We start from the raw sequence: 21,834 nt of genomic DNA, 5'->3' as shown, positions 1-21,834 counted from the left end.
CCCTTGCTCTCCACCCTGTCCTGATACTTTCTTCTTCAACTTCCAATCATCAGGATATTAAATTATTCGAAAACAATTTTTCTCTGTGTGGCTATACATTTCGCAGTGATCACAAAATAGATTCCAGCCACATTTCGCAGTGATCACAAAATAGATTCCAGTTCACTTTCTTCTTTCCTACTCCAGTTTTGTCTGTACCATTGCTTCTAGGATTATACTCAACTCTTGTGTTTCTAGAATAATTTCCCCTTCCTACATATAATGTCGTGGCTTGTATTATATCTCCACCAGTGCGCATCCCTAAAGTAACTCTCTGGCTCTTGTCTGATATGATCATAACATAGGCTTTGCCAACACTTGGAAAAGGGCTCATCATTAGTATTTGGCTTCGTGCATGTCCATACATGTCGTTCAGCCCTATCAGAAAAGAGGATAAACGCAAGTATTGAATATGATCCACATAAGATCTAGATCTATCACAATTCCATGATGGTGGTGGTACGATAACATCAAATTCATCCCACATCAATCTCAATTTGGTAAAATAAGCTGAAACTGATGAATTACCTTGATGGATTGTACAAATATCTCGATGAAACTGGTAGATTCTCGATCCATCAACCTTATCAAATCTTTCTTGCAAATCTGCCCGCACCATTGAAGCATCTAAAGCATAAACAATACCACTCAACAATTCCTTTGAAACTGTGTTCATGATCCATGCTAAAACAAAGGCATTACATTTCTCCCATTGTTCTTGTAGATCTGGTTCATAACTATTTCTTTCACATATGCCAAGCACAAAACCTAGCTTACTTTTTGCCCTGAGATTGATCATCATGAATCTACTCCATAGCGAATAGTTTTCTGCTCTGGTGAGCTAAACAGTCGTTAAAACACTACCATGTGTATGTGATGGCTGAAGATACAAGGGATGGTTTCTCTTTGATTCAATTGCTTCAATTGTTTCTTATACTGCAGTTGAAACTGTTGGTACATCATTCGTCTACATTGTTATCAGTGAATCAATCTCCAGAATTGATTTATTAGTGTAGAATCAAACATTATTTATTCAATTGCTCTAATACCATGAATAATTTCTTAGAGAGAATCTGAAAATATTATTCAACTGAATTGAATATAATATGCAGGGATGAAGTATATTTATACACAGCTAACCAATCAACATGGTGTAATTATCTACTGTACGAAGGTCTACTGTAGTAACTAACGTATCACAGAAAAATTGGAATTAATCAACTAACTCATTATATCTAACTCGTTTTATCACTAGCTAACTCTCAATGATAAAACCTTATAGCAAACCAAAGAAGTCATTTGTATATAAATGTGAATAAAATTATATTTTTATTTCTTGCAAGAAACTTGAGGAATCAGTAATCCGCAATAGGTATAGGTATGAAATAACCAACGTACTCAACAATAATAAATGACACGAAAACTTTGAAGTGCAAGAGAAGAGTAGAATATCAGAAATTTTATAGTTAGAAAAATGAGAGAAACCTAGCTTTATAGCCAATTACAAAAGATAGTATGAACATATATTTATTGTACTTTATCGGAGAAAAGTTACAACTCTTCGTAAGAGTCATGAACCCATAGAATATCAGAAAATTCACAACCCATTGCATGTAAAAATGTGTTATTCAAATTGCATTTTTTCTCTTGATTTTTTGTTCGAAAAAAACAAATTTTTTTCCATTCACACCTATTAGAAACTAATAAAAATAATAAATTAAGGTTAAAATGAAAGAGGAAAAACTTATTTTATTTATAAAGGATAAATAAGATAAATAAAATTCCTTCTTATAAAAAAAAAAAGAAAGCACAATCCAATGACTCATTGAGAGTTTCTCCCAAACATCAAATGATTCTTGAAATTGTAATAATATTAAAAAATGTGGCATTTGATTTAATTCTTAGTTGTGAAATATGCTCCTCTCTGTAACTACACTTGTAGTGCTTAGATTCTTAGAAGGATTTCCCAAAACGATTAATTATTCAATCACAAAAGGATAACTAATGATGAGTTGAACCTATTATATATACACTTATCTTTGAGCTTAGATTCTTTAAAGGATTTTGAGACAACTCTGATTAAGCTCATCAACACTACAATTGAGACCACTACTACTTACATAACGGAATCTGTGAAAGCTGAAATAGTCTATATAGTTATGAGTATGAACGCTGCCACAGTTGAAGCTCTTACCCAAGGACTATTAAAATAATTATGCATCAACTTTGTCTGGACAAAACAATAATTTCATGAAATTCTTAAAAAAATGACTATTCGGATCATTACCAAATGTTAAAATATAATGTCTTAAATTAGGGGTGTAAATGATTGGGTTGATTTGGTTACGTCTTTTGAATATCAAATCCGTGTAAAAATTTTAAATTTATGAACCAAACCAACTAATAAAAAATTTTTCGGGTTTTTCAAACTCGGGTTGGTTCAGATTTTTCAAATGTCAAATCAAACAATTATATCAATTTTTAAATTTATAAAACAAACCAAACTAATAAACTTCGGATTTTCCAGCTTTTTGGATTTTTCGATAAAGTTTGCATACAAACATATAATTAACTTTGTGCTCCAAATATTTCTTTAGTCCAACCAAAATACAATTATCTAAGGTGTTTCTTTAAAAAGAATAACACAAAATATGATATGAGTATTGATGACACAAAAATATTCAATAAAAATTTATAATGAAATCATCATATAAAATAAATATTGCAAAGTTATAATGAAAATAATAATAATTTAAAAATACTAAATCATGCTAAAATAAGTTTGATAAGTATTAGATACATTGCTACATATTTTAGAAAAATTAAAATTAAATTATGTATTTTAATTGTCTAAACTAATTTAAAATTAAAGAAAAAATATTCAATATTATTGTCATTCTTAGTGTTGAATTGATTTTCTTTTTGAATTAGTATTAATTTGATTTGATTTAAGTTTTACTATAATTATCAATATCTATGAACTATAATCTTTATTGGACCAATCCGAATTCTAAATTTTAAACTTGAAATAATATATTAAAAGATAAAAACTATGAAATAGTATAAGAAATATTTTAAAATGATATCAAAGTAAATATTTTTATATATAAAATAAAATTTTAAAATTATATATATAATGTCGGGTTAGTTTAATCTCAGGTTGATTTTTTTAGTTAAAACCAAATCAATCCAAATATAGTCGAATTTTTTTCCCAATACCAAACCAAGTCAAACCAAACCATTAGACGTGTTCTTTTCCGGTTTGATCAAACCAAACCATTAGACATGTTCTTTTCCGATTTGATCTAACGATTTGACTCAATTTTCGGATCGATTTTGTACAATCATACCTTGAAGTCTACCTATGAATACACAATAGTAACTAGAAGCACCAACTTTTTAGAAATTATTAGTATGTCATCATTTAGCAACTTATGATCCATTTTTTATAATAAAAAATAGGCTTAAATTATACAGAGCCCCTTAAAGTTATTCGTATATTTCACTTGAACACCTCAACTAAGACTTATACCTATTAAACACCTCTAGTACTTAGAATTATACCAATTAAACATTTTTTACTTAAGTGGCATTTTGGGTGTGATTCATGAATGATAAGCGCGTGAAAAAAATTAAATTGGACATTTTTTAAACTTAAAAATCTCTTTCTTCTTCATTGGACTTGCTTGTTGACATCACTTCTCCACCTTACCACTCACATTCGCCATTGTTGACATAAACACCCTTCTTTCTTCCTCATTTTTTTCTCTTCTTTAACCATCATTATCATTTTATTTTTTCAATTTTTTTATTGTTGCTATTGTTGTTGTTGTTTTGATTTTGGTTGTGATTGTGGTTATGATTGTGTCGTCATCGTCGTGGTTGTTGTTGTTGTCGTCGTGGTTGTTGTTGTTGTTGTTGTCGTCATTGTCGTTGTGGTTGTTGTTTTTGTCATGGTTGTTATTGTTGTGGTTGTGGTTGTTGTTGTTGTGTCGTCGCCGTGGTTGTTGTTGTTGTGGTGTTGGTTGTTGTTTTGGTTGTTGTTGTTGTTGTTGTGGTTGTGATTGTGGTTGTGTCGTCGTTGTTGTTGTTATTGTTGTTGTTGTTGTCGTTGTTATTGTTGTTGTTGTTGTTGTTGTGTTGTTGTTGTTGTTGTTATTATTATTATTATTATTATTATTATTATTAGTATTATTATTATTATTAGTATTATTATTATTTCTACAGTCACTTCACTTCCTCAATCACCATTGAATTCATATTTGCCATTGTTGATTTAGAAGATTAGAAAAAGAAAAAGAAAAAGGAGGATAGTGTTTTGATCGATAGCGGGGAAGAACTTGGGTGGTTGGTAACAATGGTAACTATTAGAAAAATTAATTTTTTTAATTTAAAGATTTGTCATTGTTAATCTATGGTAAAGAAGAACAGAAAACAAAAAAGAGAAAGAGACGGTGGGGTTTGGTCATGGGTAGCCGGGAAAAAGTTTGTTCAGGTGGGGAAATGTGCAGGGATTAAAAAATTTAATTTATTTCTTATTTTTAAAAATATTTTTCATATTTTACTTCATTCATATTAAGTTATATTTTTAAATAATTTTTTTGGATTCAACAGATAGATGTCATAATTTAATTCGTCATAGTGCCATGTCATAGCGAGTATATCTCACACACTTTTTATTTTTGGTTGATTATTCAAAAAGTGTCTAATAAGTATCAATTCAAAGTACTAGAGGTGTTCAATAGGTCACTTAGTTAAGATATTCAAGTGAAATATGTGAATAACTTTAAGGGGTTGGGTATGATTTAAGCATTAACATAGTGAAGTAACTGAAATCTTAATGTTCAATTACGCAGAAAAAAGGAAAGAGAAAACCGTTTGTGTCTTTTTTTTTAAAAAACGTAGCATACAAATGATATATATTTTTTTTTCAAAAAAAAATTATGAAGACAAAAGAACATAAGTTAATGATTGTTCATTTTCCTAAACATCTTTCTCATAATTAATGTTTTTTCTTTAGTAAGAATAGCATATTTCTGAAAACTATATATATAAAATAAAGAATATAATGTGAGATTTAGTAATATTATTTCATCATTATTTTTTATTTACTGTTATAAGCATATTTGTATTACAGTGAATGTCTAATTATGTGGAATCCTTTTAGGATATGATTAGAAATCCTACTTGGTACCAAGTTAGGTTCTCCTATAAATAAAGGGGTTTATTTCATTGTAGATCATCTCTATGAATTTCTAAATATCCGTCAACAGAAATAATAAATCTTCTCTTCTCTCTACTTTCTTCTTCTTATTCTATAATTTCATAACACGTTATCAGCATGAGTCTCTAATCAATTGAGTCTTCAACAATCTATATGTATGAGAAGAGATCATAAAGCTGTGTACCCTATCAATCTGTAATCTTATTATGAGAAGTTGTTTTGTTATTAATATGACTAAAGTGAGAAAAAAATAATGATTATTCTATACACGAAAGGGAATCTGTTAATCTTGAGATTTTGAATATGGCAAAATTGAATTGAACAGGTAGTGCAACATGTTCCAGTGAAATATTGCAGCGGGTATGCAAGTGGCGGCGTACGTGTTATATATGGAAACTTATATGTACGTTTTTCTTATAGTAGTTTACTTGGTTAAGGAAAACTATTAAAAAACAAATTTGAGTACAATAAGGTTTCGAGAAAAAGAGTTAGTAAAAGTCAACAAGGATTTGTAGAAGACAAATACAAGTTGATTTGTACAAGGATTGGCTGAATTTCTTGTTTATAAATAGAGAGCTATATTGATCAGAAAAACTTGCGCACTTACAAAGAGAGAACTTCAAAACACGATCAAGAGGGTTGAGAGAGTTTTGTTAAAGTCTTTTGAGTGCTGCGAGTTGAGTGTTAAAGTTGTACGATTGTATTCAAGAGTTTTGTTTACAATCTAGGTAGTAGATTTGCTTGACAAGTTATAGTACTTGAAAAGCATTGAAAAGATAGAAAACTAGGGAGTAGTTTTTTGTCTTGAGTAGAAGGAGTTAGAGTTTATAATTCCTTAAGAGCTAAAGAGTTGTAATCTTTGTATTACTTGAAATTTACAATTAATACAAAGTGCTGTTCAAATTAATTACTGTTAAGTTTTTCAAGCAAACACAAACAAGTAGTTAATACGTGTTCCTTTGAAGAATTCAGGAGGGTAGAATTCTAACAATTAGTTCACGTAGTTCATTGTGTCAGGCTTATGTAAAGAGAAAAATTCATAAGTTGCCTTTTTCAGTGTTATAATATTCAGCTCGTTGGTCCTTTAGATTTGATTTGTTCGTATGTTTGGGGTCCAGCCCCTGAAATCNATCAACCCTTCTTATATTTATAATTATGTTTACCATTCGATGTGTGGCTTACTTCTTATAATTCATTAGCATGTAATAGGCTTATGGTTTATTATTTACTAATTATATGGTAAAGTGTTGAACAATCAATATTAGGATCGTTAGTCCAATTAAAAGTGTAATACTACTAATTAGATATTTTTCAATTAAGTGTTATGCTGTGTTATTTTGATTTCTTATCCCTACTAATATCTCTATTTTTCATGTTTAATTGAAACTTATTTCAATTGTGCATATAATTATAAGATTTAAAGGTTTGAGGGTAAGTTTCGATGCACCAAAAATATAAGATGTTGGATTTAAGTTCCATGACATCAAAAGAATAAAACAATGGGTCCATATTCAATCACATCAAAAGGATAAGACGATGAATTCATGTCCAATCACCAAAAGGGTAAAACATCATGGGTCTGTGATATATTAAATATGTTGAGTTCAAATCTCATGATTTATGACCTAAAATCTCTTTATATGGATAAGACGTTGATTTTGAGTCTCAATGCACTATATTGATAATATAATGATGACTAAGACAAAAATAATGATTTTTTGATAAGAAAAATAGTCATGAAATATATCTTGGCGAAGAAGATCTATTTCCTAAAGTGAATGTAACAGTCGTGCACATTATGTCTGAAAGAAGACAAGTGATTGAATAATGCACATGAATATGAAATGAGGTACTAAAGCTATTATAATTAATTTGATACGCTCACATGTTTGCGTTCCATTCATGAAGAATAAGAACTTTAGATAAATGATATATGTACAGATCCATTCTCTAAAGTAAATGAGGTGTAAGCCATCATGCTAGGCGTGGAAAAGATCGCGACTTGGCTATAGATGTGGTATCACCAAGAATGTCTTTTGGCAGACATATGTTAATGAAAAAAATTTATACTTTATCTTTTGACTTTTATCGAATAATAGTTAGTGCAATTGAGGCACTTTTTATACTAATTTCAATACTTTCTTAATTTGACATGATTGTTTTGGTCATCATTTGTATATAATGTTTAGCGAATTGAAAAATTTAAATGAACGTCCATTTAAGAACCTAGGAAAATTTTAAGTGGTGAATTTTATTGTACTAATTGTTAGCAAAGCAAGTTAATTGTGAGACCATCATAACGAAAGTTGAGATTGAGTCCCCTGCATTCTAGGAACGTATACATGAGGTATTTGTGGACATATTCATCTACCTAGTGGACTGTCTAGATACTTAATGGTCCTAATAAATGCTTCTTCTAGATGGTCTCTTGTGTGTCTATTGTTATCTAGCAACTTGATATTTGCAAAAATATCGGCACAAATAATATGACTACGTGCACAGTATTCTGATAATCAGATTGGTCCGTTCAGTGATGAAATCATGACTCGCCTCTAGAAGGGGTAGAATAATTGAAAATAAATAAAATCTAAAAATTACTCTCAGAGTAATAAAATGTAAATTTACTCATATAATAGTAAATTGTAAATTTACAAAAGCAAAAGACACATGACATAGTAAACTTGAAGTTTACTTGTATTAATAATTTTAGAGCAACTTATAAAAATGACTATGTTTATAGGGTTATTGAAGTTTAATAGCTATAAATATGTTATTTACTAGAAATGACTACACTTTATGTCAATTTCTAGCTGCATGTTTGTATTAATTTTTTTTTATTGTTACTATTATTGTTTATACAAAGCACTAAATAAGGTATGATATGTTACCATAACTCCTATATGTCAACCTTTTATTGTGTTTCTAAATAACTGAAATTTTCATTATTAAATTAGCAACTAATATTTATATATTGTATGCCAATATGATTCATTCACATAATACAATAAGTTGTATTTGTGTTCCTAAATACAATATATATACTAAATACTTATATAAAGGTATTTATAAAATTTTGAATATAAAATAGTATTCATGTCTTTTTCTCGTTGTAATTTTGCAAATGTATTTTACTTTTATTTATTTATACACTGATACAGTTGTATAAATAAGGAAAATGTATTACTTGTACAATTAGCATATGTATACTTTGAATTCAAATTGGTATTTCTATTTATAAAACTTAAATTATTAAGATATCAACAATACAAGTATTTATAAAAAATTAATGTATTAATGCATCAAACAAGAAAAAATAGTACAATTTCAACATATGAATACAACAATTTGAAAAATGGATACAATATTGTTAAACCAAAATAATAAATACACCAATATACTATACATATGAATACACTATTGTTAAATAAGAAAATGACAAACTTTTGAATACAAAATTGAAAATATGATCTGATTTATACGAATGAACAAAGTATATGATGAACTATCCTCCAACTCGCAAATCATTAAAACCTAAAAATTTGATTTTTGAACACAAGACTCATGCATACGAGCATACATACCAAAATATGTATTCTTAAATTTATTTAGCTACACACGTGAAAGCTTCTCCTTCAAATTATGAACTATGTTATGATTTTTGTATATCTGCTTATGTGGGACTTCAATCGGATGATCTAACACATCGAATTTAATTTTCTACAATGAACAATATATTTTCTACAATTAGCATATAAAACTTAAAGCTTTAATGTATCCAACGTATTATTAATATATAATGTATTAATATATGACACAATGTAAACTATAGAATTTTTAACAAAAAGATCACAACAATTTTTTAAAAAATTGAAACTCCACTGTTAAATAAAAATAAATACACCAATATAATATATATATATATATGAATACATTGTTATAAAACATAAAATAGATACATTGGACAACTCAAAAGCAAGAAAATGAAAATTAATAAAATGTGTGGATATCAAACTCTATAAGTAATCAACTATATAAAAAAATTTAAAAAACCAATAAATGTCAATATCTTTTTGATCAATTTTTTCTTGTTATATTTGACATTTAGTGTTAACTTAAGTATTTTATTATAAAAATACATTTTTAATATAACCAACTTTACTTGTATTCTCTAGTTAATCTTTTAAATTGGATAGAGTACTTATGTATCCAGATATAATTGTATTCACGAGTCAACATTTCAACTTGCGTTTATATAACAATACAAGTATTTATGCATATAAATATTCTGACTGTGTACATAATTGATTATTACACAATCCTTAATCTCTTTTCCCTCATAGTCCTTGTCTACTATATATACATACTTGTATTCACAAATTACCACTTCAACTTTTTTCAATATTACATAGGTATATGAATATTACATTATATACGCAATTGACAATTTGAAAACCCTCAATCTCTTTCTGCTCATGTTCTTTATTTACTCATTTTTTACAACTATATACACATGAATCCAATTTGTTTAACGATTTTAATACAAGAGGAAAATCCATAATGATAATGTCGCACAATACACCAAGATATATAAGTATATATATGATATCAAACTAAAAAATAAAACAAACAAATCTTAATCTCATTTGCCTCCGGTTCTGCTGCATTGCTCTAATTTTTTCATATCCACTTGAATCAAGATTGTTGACTTCTCCTCTTTTTTCAAGATTAATTTTCAGTTTAAAAGTTTTGAACCTTATTTCATCTGTACTGATTTTACATGTTCGAATTCTTCAAGTATATTGAAAAGTATAGGGTCATTAACCTTCTTTGTTCTTTTTCCATTCTCCATTATTAATTGTAGCAATAGAGCCTGGAACTTTGACTTGTTGTTAAGTAATACACAAATAAAAAAAAAGATAGTTCATTCAATAATTTATCAAATCAATATATATCTCTGGTAACCCTTTTTGGGATACAAATTTTTGTCATTGTAATGAAAAACTAAATTCTTCAATCAAAACACTTTAAAAATAGATGAAAATATAAACATAGAAATGCAATATTCATAAGAATGAGATTAAAATGTAATTAAAAATTACTTGATGGATACAACTAACAAAAATTGCTCCTAAAATGATGCAAAAAGATTTTGAATTGAAAGGAATACGAGGAAGAAAATAAGAAATTATGTTATACAAAGATGCTGATGATTTTTTTAATTGATAATGATAAGCGTAAAACATGCATGACATTATTAATTTTGGAATGTAATAACTTTCCTATTTAATACTTATTTCTATTAAATTAAAAAAAACTATTTACTTGCCTATATGCTACTTTGCTATTTTACTGTGGAAGTATAACCATATAACATTAAAAAAATAATTAAATATAGCTATTTTTCTTAAATGTATATTGATGTTTTTTATATTTTATACTTTTTTCATAATTTTATTAGTTGACATGAATAATTTGGTCATTCCAAAAATGTGCATACTGAGTAATAGACATACATTAAAGAACTAGAAGATTCTTCAAAAATTCTTTTTGTTGCTTGTTCTCATGAGAAGTTAATTGGATCAATTACACTTGCCACTAAATTCCTAAAATTCTAAAAATACAAAAGGTGAATATGGGATCGTTCACATATTATGTGATATGATAAAGAGATGCATCTATAAGATAATCACATGTACATTTGTTGTCAACTTGTAGTTTGACATTCACAAAATTATTTGTGCAAGATAATTGAGTTAAGCGTACAACTTTCAAAATGTGTAATCAAGTCAATTTATCTTGATAATATTATAAATAGTCAAACTTATGTGATATTAAATGTCTCAGATAGATAGTGAAATCATTGCTTATGAAAATAAAACTTCACGTGTTAAACTGAAATATGATATTACATACACAAGTAATTGTACGCATCAAACCAATAAGTTATGATCAAATTTTCTTTCAATTGATTTATGGTCAGAGACCAAATATTTTTCATCTAATTATTTTGATATGTAGTATATAATCAATGAATATACAATGATGCACAAAGATAGAATCTTCAAAAGATTGAGATATATGTTACTTTGTCTAACACAAGGAGGAGACTAGAAGCAACACAAGAGTTGTAAATACTCCGCCTATTAAATGTCCCTTAAGGATAGAGTCTACGACACACATGAATCATGATAGACCAATCAATTCTAAATAAAATAATCCTTGAAAAAGGAGAGGATCATAATATATAAGGAGATAATGTGATCATGAAGAGCTTACGACATTGCACTTCATAAAACCTCATGAGAGGGGTACACACCTAAAAATAATGAAGTGATAAGATCTTAATAAGTTATGTCATATTGTGAATCGATGCAAAATGGTATATCGTTAACGATATCTTTGATACAATACCGTGCAATATTGTAAAAAATTATTATGACATAAATTTTACGACTATTAAAGCATGTTGGTGTATAAATAATTATCAAGAGAAAAGTGAAATGATGCATCTTGATAAGCGTAAAGCTTATTTGACTTGTAATGTAGGCACTAGAAAACGTCATACATTTAATATTGAATGTTGTCACTTGGCAAAATGATATAAAATATCTGATGAATTCAAAATCTAGAGCATTTATACGTTTTTGAAAAACTTGTTTATAATCCTTATAAGGATTAAACATATCCAAATATGCAAGTTGATGTCTAGAATTGAAATTCTTGAAGAGTTTTCAAAAGGCAATAGATTATTTGCTTAAAGAAATTGAAAGAACTTGCAGAAATCTTTGATCCTGAAGGGAAAATTTATAAAAGGAGATAGAAGGAAGCATATTTTCTCAAAGTGTTTCTACACTCGTGAGCCCCCAAGAAAGGTAATATCAACATGCAACCGGTTTGTTCAAGTAATACAATAGCTGTTATATTGACCAAGTCTCTATGAACTACAACTTTCAAGAAGATGGTGCACAAACTTGGAGAACGAAGATTCAAGTCGTACTCTTTTTTCCTCACAAAGTTTTTTCCCATTGGGTTTTGTTTGAAAGTTTTTTAATGAGGCATCCATAATGCGTATCATTAGATATACGTACTCTTTTTTCCATTGGCTTTTATCTAGTAAGGGTTTAACGAGACACATAATCTACCGACATTTAACGGAGAGTGATATATATAAACATATTTGTATTATAGTGAATGTCTAATTATGTGGAGTCATTTTAGGATATGGTTAGGAATCCTACTTGAGGACCAAGTTAGGTTTTCCCTATAAATAAAGATGTTTTCCTTCATGGTAAATGAGATCTATGAATTTCCACATATCCCTCCAGAGAAATAATAAGTGTTCTCTTCTTTTACTTTCTTCTTCTTATTCTATAGTTTCATAACATTTACTAATTAAATATTTTATAATATTTAGATTTACTGTAAGGGTAAATTGACAATCTAAATTTTGTCCAACATTCTTTCCATTTTTAGTATAATTAGTTTTTGAGCCTGTAGACACACAAATTTTATTGTATTTGATTCATATGAAATTTGGAGTAAATTCATATTTATATGGGTTGAATGATTAATTTGGACTTTACAAATAAACAAGTTCATTTTCATTAAATACAAGTCCAAGGTCCATTTCACCTTGAAGACCAAACTCATGCCACGTGTCATAGTGACTAGACATCAAAGACGTGACGCCACGTGTCCAAATGAGGTGGTAGTCCCAGTCAAATGCAAGAACGAATCACCATGCGCCAAGTGTCAAAATGACATCCTTTGACCGACCACGAGCAGCCTTGTCCATTTCCTACAATTATAAATAGGGGATAGACATTACATTCAGAGGGATCCAAGAAACACTTCACCAAGCATCCTGCAATTGGAGAAAGCTACAACATCAATTACGTAACTCTTCGAATGAATGATCAACGAAGTTCTTCGGAGATCGACTTGCAACGACGAAGTGCTTTCTGACGTTCTCGGAGATCAAATACATCTCAAGGAGGTCTACATAAGCTAAAACATCAACTACATAGCTATTCAAAGGATTGATCAATGTAGTTCTTCTCGGAGATCGACTTGCAATGACGAAGTGCTTTTCGACGTTCTCAGAGATCAAATACATCTCAAGAAGATCTACATCATCCTACATTCGAGAAATATGCTACTGAAGGACCTCAAATCACGTAAAACTCAGGAGAGAAGAATCAAGAGAACAACAGAATTGTACTCATAAGATTCGTTAATAAAATCATATGTTTTTTTATTTATTTTGCTTGTAGTTAATTTTCCACTCTCACGATAATTTGTTGCGAACAAATTTTGCACGCCCAGTGGGACCTATTTTGCTCTTCATCTCTTCCTCCTACAAATTAAAAAAATAACAAGTTCAACTCTGCAATGGCCTTCAAGAAAATCAATGATGTTTCATGCAAGGACTCTACTTTTGCCACATTTGTTGATTTTAGTAATGTTGATCCAATCACTCGATGCGAGTTCAACACAAGTTCCTTGAATAGATTGGAATATTTTGCCTCCTTGGAGATGCCAAAAAAGAGCAAGTCTCTAGTGACACTCAAAACTACAATCCCTGGGGGCAACATTATATCAAAGTTGTTTGATGAACTTTCTCACTCTAGCTTCGACGTTGGTGAATCTAAAAATTCAACAGATTCTTCAATTTCAACAAAGGCTAACTCCTTTATGGTTGACACAACTGACATGGACGAGAAGTTATCAATGATAAAGTAAACCATTGAATCCTTGAAGAAGTCTATTGATGATAAAAATCTTCAAATCGCGCAACTTATGAGCAAGTTAGATCACTACAACTCTAGAGAGTCACATCACAATCTAAAAACTCAAGAAAAAGTTGATATTGATTCTCTCACCAAGTTAGTTGACTCTCAAAGCGCAAAACAATCTGCTTCAGTTGCCACTCAAACAGTTCAACAACTACAAGATTTGATCACAAACACAAGTAAAACTCAATATGTTGGTCCGTCACAAAGTTTCTTAGGATATTCAAAGCCATATTCTAAGCGAATCGAGGGTTTACTAATGCCAATTGGATATTAACCACCAAAATTGCAGCAATGTGATGGAAGGGGAAATCCAAGGCAATATATTGCCCATTTCGTCGAGACTTATAGCAGTGCCAGTACACATGATGATCTTCTTGTCAAGCAGTTTGTCCATTCTTTAAAATAAAATGCCTTTGATTGGTATATGGACTTGGAGCCTGAATCAATTGATAGTTGGGAACAATTAGAAAATCAATTTATCAATCGTCTCTACAGTACTCGTCGTACAGTGAGCATGATGGAATTGACAGACACAAAATAAAGTAAGGATGAACTCGTTGTGGACTACATCAATTGTTGGCGAATGCTTAGATTGCAAGGATCAACTTTCTGAAATCTCTGCAGTCGAAATTTGTATACAAGGAATGCATTGGGGCCTTGTATATATCCTTCAAGGAATTAAGCCTCAAATTTTTGTAGAATTAGCTACACGTGCTCATGAAATGAAGTTGAGCATTGCAAGCCATGGAAAGACATCACATGTATGATCAATCCAAAAAAAGAAGATATACAATTCAAAGAGTCATTAGACTACACAACTAATGAGTCCATGGCGGTAACCACAACTTCTATGAAAGCCTCCAGGAGACAAAAGTTAAAAGATATTGTAGCACATCAAAAAATGCGAGAAGTCAAAAATCAATATACCTTGAAGGACTTACAAGCAAAAGAGTATCCCTTTTTCGGACTCTGACATTCCTGCGATTCTTGACAAGCTGCTAACCAAAAAAGTCATTGCACTCCCTGAGTCAAAGTGACTGGAAGAATTCAATAAAGTCGATGATCCTATGTATTGTAAATTTCACCGCATCATCGGTCATCACACCACAAAATGTTTCACTCTGAAGGAAAAGATCATGACATTGATACGAAGGGAAAAATCATCATTAGCGATGGTGAGAGAGATGAGACAAACCATGCTAGTGTCGAACTAGATTATGATTCATATTAAGAAGTTCTACGTCCTGTGGCATCGTTGAAAATTTAAGATCTCATCATACTACAATTTGGGAGCTTTGAACCAGTTGAAGTTTCCGTCTTGAAGAAAACAACAAACACATCCAAGGTAGATGCCTTATTCAATGAAGAGAGTGATGACACTTGGACTTTGGTTGCTCGCAAAAGGCAGAAGCATCAAGGGACTTCTAAACTCCGACTTTCAAAAGTCTACACAAAATATCTTATGAATTATCTTCGACAATGTGAAAGCATAAACTCCAAAAACTGAAATATATTAATGCGTCATCAAAGGTTAGATGCTAGTTACATTTATGGAATTCTTCCCTGAAATGCTCCTCAACGTACGAGCCTAAACTGCAAGTTACAAAGCTCATTAAGGTATGAGCATAAATTGCATGTTACTCCTGACCCGCAAGAGTATAAACTGTGTACGATCCAAAAAAAATCTCATCATCCTGAACAACGATATGACTTGATCGTCTTCACCGAGGTACGTAGGTACTTGGAGTAATCACTCTAAGCTTAGTCACATGAATAAAATAAAGGGAGTTTGGTGGCATTGCATGATCATCACACTAGCTCTTTAATATTATGTAGCTAGCACATGAGTTCAAATGCGTCAGAAATGAGACAAAGAGAAGTACTAAGCATCACATTTTAGCTGACTTCAAAGGCGTATTTGTAAAAATCCAGAAAGGTTTTGACCGTTAATTTCACATATATTGCAGTTTGTGGAGTCTATTCGCAATGTAAAAATCGTCTCATGATTCAGAGGTTTCTACACCAAGTAATGAAGTTTCAACCTCGATCACTTGAAGCTGCGAAATAGACCATCAAATTTTGAATTTAAATTGAGAAGACTTCAAAGACATATTGGTGAAAATTCGTAAAGGTTTTGGCCGTGATTTTTACATATGGTATACATCTATGAGTTGTGCTTTCAAAGAAAAAATAATCACATCATTTCGAGGCTCCTGCGCTGAGTTATTGATTTTCTCCCAAAGTCATGCAAAGATGAAGAGTTAAAAGAGGCAGAATCATGAGCCGACTTTGAAGCGATATCTGTACCAATCCACAAGGTCTTTGGCCGTGATTTTGATACATTGTGTAGTTATTTGATTCTTCTTTCTAAAGGAAAAAGAAAATCATGATTTCAATACTCTTATTCCAAGTTACGATTTTTCTACCATAATTGTGCAAAGCTGAAAAAGAGATGTCAAAATTCAAAAGCAACTTCAAAATTTAATTCTGAACAATGTGGAAGAAATTTTGATATGAAACTTTGACATATTGTAAGACATTGAGTTCTATCTCTCTTGGGATCAAGTGTATTGCGATTTCATGGCTTTCACATTTGAAAATAAATACATTTCAAAGATGTCAAAGTTGAAATCACAAAGTGTAACAAATTCGAGCTCCATGTGCCTCCCAAAAAGTCAGAAGATTGGTCCAAGATCTTCTCCAAATTGAGAGATAGACTTCAATCCACACTACAGCTTGAACAATGAGATTATCCATAATCTAATTCGTTGATGCTTGGAGGCCTACACTGAGTGTTTCTCTCACCATCCTCACGTCAGGTGCTTTCTCGTCAGAAATGAATGAAAGTACTTCAAATGTTTATATCGTGGAACCGCAAATAAAATTATGAAAATGGAGGTGGCAAGTTTCTTCACAAAGGTTGCAAGAAAGGTGAATGTGTCAAGTGAGTTTTCTATCAACATTGCTAGGATGAGATGAGTGGTTCCACGCCAATCATATGAACAAGTCGTGCAACTTCTAAGCGATTTAGGATCTTTTGGAAACCCGAAACAAAAAAGAAACAAAAAATTGGAGACATCGATGCCAACGCACGATGTTCTCAATTTTTCTTAGTTGATCTACTTCTGATAACACATATAGTAAGTGATGACCCTTCAATATGACATGACAAACATGAGCAACAACACAACAATCTTGTTCGATATAGCGGTGCCAATAGCACGAAGTTTTGAATTACGGTCAAATTGGATCTTGAACATCAATTTCCCTGTTTAAGAAACATGTCAATGCAAAATAGAGATTCAAAACCACAACCATTACCTGCAAGAACGGAAAACAAGAAAATCCAAAAGACAAATCCATGAGGGGAACTTCCAGATTTGATGACCAACTTCAAAATTTGATTCCCGTCAATCAGGAAGGAGTTTAACATTGATTTTTGGATATGTCATATAACTAAAAGTCTAGTTTATCCAGAATCAAGTGCCTCATCGTTTGAATGCTTCTACACCAAGAAAATTATGTTTTGGCGAGATTGCGGATAACTGTGAGAGGAACGTCTAGATTTGGAGTCGAACTTCAAAAATTGATTCTCGTCGATCCAGAAGATTTCTAACGTTGTTTTTTTGGATATTTTATAGTACTCGAAGTCTATTTTCTCCAGAATCAATCTTCTAATAGTTTGAATGATCCTACACCAAGAAAATGATGTTTTGGCGAGATTGTGCATAGTTGTGAGAAGAACGTCTAGACTTTGGGTCCAACTTCAAAAATTGATTCCCGTCGATCTGGAAGGTTTCTAACATTGAATTTTGGATATCTCATTGTAATCGAAGTCTAGTTTCTCTAGAATTAGTATTCTTGTCGTTTGGATGCTCCTACACCAAGAAAGTGATGTTTTACAAGATTGAGCACAACCGTGAGAAGAACGTCCAGATTTGGGGTCCAAATTCATAAATTGATTCCCGTCGATCCGAAAGGTTTATAACTGTGATTTTTGGATATGTAGTACTACTAGAAGTATAGTTTCTCCATAATCAAGTCTCTCATCGTTTGAATTTTCCTACACCAAGAAAGTAATGTTTTGGTGATATCACGCATAGCTGTGAGAAGAATTGACAGATTTGAGATCCGACTTCAAAAATTGATTCTCGATAATTTGGGAGGTGTTTAAAGCTGATTTTTTGGATAGGTCGCAGTACTACGAATTAATTTCTTCCAAACCAATCCGCTCATCATTTGAACGTTCTACACTAAGAAAACGAAATTTTGTTGGGACTGCATGAAATTGAGAAAAGAAGACACCAAATTTGGAGTTCCACATTGATTTGGTTAGAAAATTATTTTTCCAATGATTTTTTTAATCAATCCTTTGTACATGAGAGTTTCTTATATAGAAGTTTCTTTGAATAATTTTTATTTCTTGTACAAGGAAAGTTGTATAAAATTGGAAGAAGCAAATCATATCAATTCCTACCATCTAAATGGAAGTTGCTAGCACTCAAAAGGAAAGCAATAAGTCTTGAGATGTCAAGAATGACTCTTACAAAATCAAATAAAGGAAAGTCAATATTCCTTTATTTGATTCAAGATCCAATCAATCTTCTTGTTCTCTTCACACCTTGCAAAAAAGATCACACAATGTTACTACTCACTAGAACTATTTATTTGAAATCAATATAGACGGTCCACGTGGTTATCAAGCAAGAATGTTTAAATAAAAAAATTTGAGATCACTACAAACAAGTTATTTGTAGTGACCTAGTTAGAAAGCGATAACGAGGAAAAAATACTCTTGAAGTCTCAACAATGCCTTCATAATGACTTCAACTTTCGTCATCAAATTCGACAAGCCTACACATTGACAAGTCTAAAAAATGTATATTCATGAATACTTCAAGTCTTGTCACCAAGTGTCGGCAAACCTACACTTCAACAAGGCTTGAAGTAGGGGGCATCAGTAGACACAAAAATTTTATTAGATTTAATTCATATAAAATTTGGAATAAATCCATGCTTATTTGGATTGAATGATTAGTTTGGGCTTTACAAATAAGTAAGTCAATTTTTATTAAATTCAAGTCCAAGGTCCGTTTTACCTTGAAGCCCAAACTCAGCCACGTGTCACAGTAACTAGATATCGGAGACCAACAAGGTGATGCCACATGTCCAAATGAAGTGGTAGTCCCAGTCAAATGCAAGAACGAATCACAATGCGCTAAGTGTCAAAATGACATCCTTTTACCAATCACAAGCAACCATTTCCATTCCCTACAATTATAAATAGGGGATAGACATGACATTCAAAGAGGATCCAATAAACACTTCAACAAGCATTCTGGAATTGGAGAAATCTACAACATCAACTACATAGCCCTTGGAAGGAGTGATCAACGGAGTTCTTCCTGGAGATCGACTTGCAACGACAAAGTGCATCCCGATGTTCTCGAAGATTAAATACATCTCAAGGAGGTTTACATAAGCTACAACATCAACTACATAGCTCTTCAAAGGATTGATCAACGGAGTTCTTCCCAGAGATCGATTTGCAACGACGAAGTGCTTCCCCACGTTCTCGGAGATCAAATACATCTCAGAGAGGTCTACATCATCCTACATCCGAGAAATACGCTACTGAAGGCCCTCAAATCACGAATAAACTTAGGAGAGAAGAATCAAGAGAACAACAGAATCGTACTCACAAGATTCATTAATAAAATCACATTTATTTTTCTTGCAGTTAATTTTCCACGCTTACATTTGTTGCGAATAGAGCCTATTCGTTGCACGTCTATCCCATATATTGTACATCTAAAAATATGTAGAACTTGTGCATACATTTTCTAATTAACAATATGTTATTGTTACTTTTTGTTAGTAATTTAAATACATAAAAAGTTAAGATATTCACTTTTTGTTATATTTCAAACTTGACGATACAATAGTTTTCTTTCTTTCTTAAGTAGAAATGTGATGAAACAAAAGAATCAAAAGATATTGACATACTAAAGACAATTGTGTTTGATATTATTATAGAAACTTATATTTTAAAAACTTTGTACAACTTCTCCAGTATCATTGTTTTAAACATAATTTTCCACAAGTATCATGTATAATACTTGTGATAAAACTTATTCTTGATAGTACCATGTGGATACACATCAATAAACCGTTGTAAATTCTCAATAATAATAACAAAAAAATAATAGAATGCTATACAATGAAATGGAGCATGAAACATGAAACATAAACATTACACAAAACAAATAAAAGAAACAAGAGAGGCAACATAGAAATTTTCTCATTTTAAAAAATTATTTTAAGTGCGTCAAATATCAATATTTATAGGATAGAATTGAAGAACACAAAGAATTTTCATGAATATAATATTTACCTATTCGAGATCATGGATGAGAAGCGTAAGTAAAATTATATATATAATGATTATAAGTGGGAGTTATTATATTTATATAATATAGAGTTAGTGGATATAGATGTTTTCTGTATTAATATGATGATTTACTATTTTGTATTTTTATTTATTAAATAGTTTGTAAGATTTTAATTTAATATAGGAATAAAATGATAATCTAATTTTTGGCTAATATTATTACCATATTTAATATAATATGATGATTTAATGATACTATATAATAATTTTTTTTAGTATTGTTTTCAAATCTTGAGCCACTTCCAACCTTGCATTTGATATAAAAAGAAGAAAAAGAAGGTTCTGCATGTATGTTGATTGAGAGAAACCTCATCTTTTTCAGTTTGATGAAGAAATGAACTTTGTTCATCTATTGGGTAATCTCAATAGAGCGTGGCATCCCTCTTTGATAACTTTCTTTTCTTGATGAATAATTCCTACAAAAGAGAGATATAATTATTAAAAGATTATAAATTTGTCACTGAATTTTTCGTGGAAAGATATTTAGTAGTTAATTTCTTAAATATTTTGGTTGGATTGAATCAGAGAGAAAATAAAAGTTATGTTTTCATATTAAAAAATTAGAAAGTTTCTCACCGTTGCCGTGAGAATCTGTTTTCCACAATACGTTCTTATATTTAGATAGTTTCTTTCTATTGGTATTTCTTTTGATCTATTTTTGGTGACAAATTTCATCATAAACTTGTCAGTATTTACATTAAGAAATTTATAAATAGTATATTCAAAATTTTAGTAGGTTATATTTTAAAAATAGGGAAAATGCACAAGTACCCCCTCAACCTATGCCCGAAATTCCAGAGACACTTATACTTACTAAGGTCCTATTATCCCCCTGAACTTACTTTATAAGTAATTTTCTACCCCTTTTTTATCTGCGTGACACTAGCTTGAAAGAAAAAGTCAATCAGCATTGGGCACAAGATAGTGCCACGTAGGCCGAAAAAGGGTAGAAAATTATTAATAAAATTCGTTCATGGGTGATAGGACCTTAGTATAGTATAAGTGTGTCTCTGAGGTTTCGGGCATAGGTTGAGGGGGTACTTGTGCATTATCCCTTCAAAATATTTAAAATTCATGATGTATTTGATCCTAACCAATTTAACTCTACGACTCCCAACACTAAACCGAGACAAATTCCCAACCTAATTTCAGATGTGGAACTTGAACCTGACCCGACTCTCAACATAGGACTTGAGACTTGACTCAGATTTGAGACCCTACTCTTGACCTTGAACTGACTTCTAACCCTGACTCGAGACTCTACCTCAACTCGGGACCCAGGATCCGACTCCTGATCTTAACCTGGCCCTGATCCTGACCCGAGA

This window comes from Solanum pennellii, chromosome 1, assembly GCF_001406875.1.
Source record: "Solanum pennellii chromosome 1, SPENNV200".
Lineage (NCBI taxonomy): Eukaryota > Viridiplantae > Streptophyta > Magnoliopsida > Solanales > Solanaceae > Solanum > Solanum pennellii.
Note: the sequence above shows the minus strand (reverse complement) of the source record.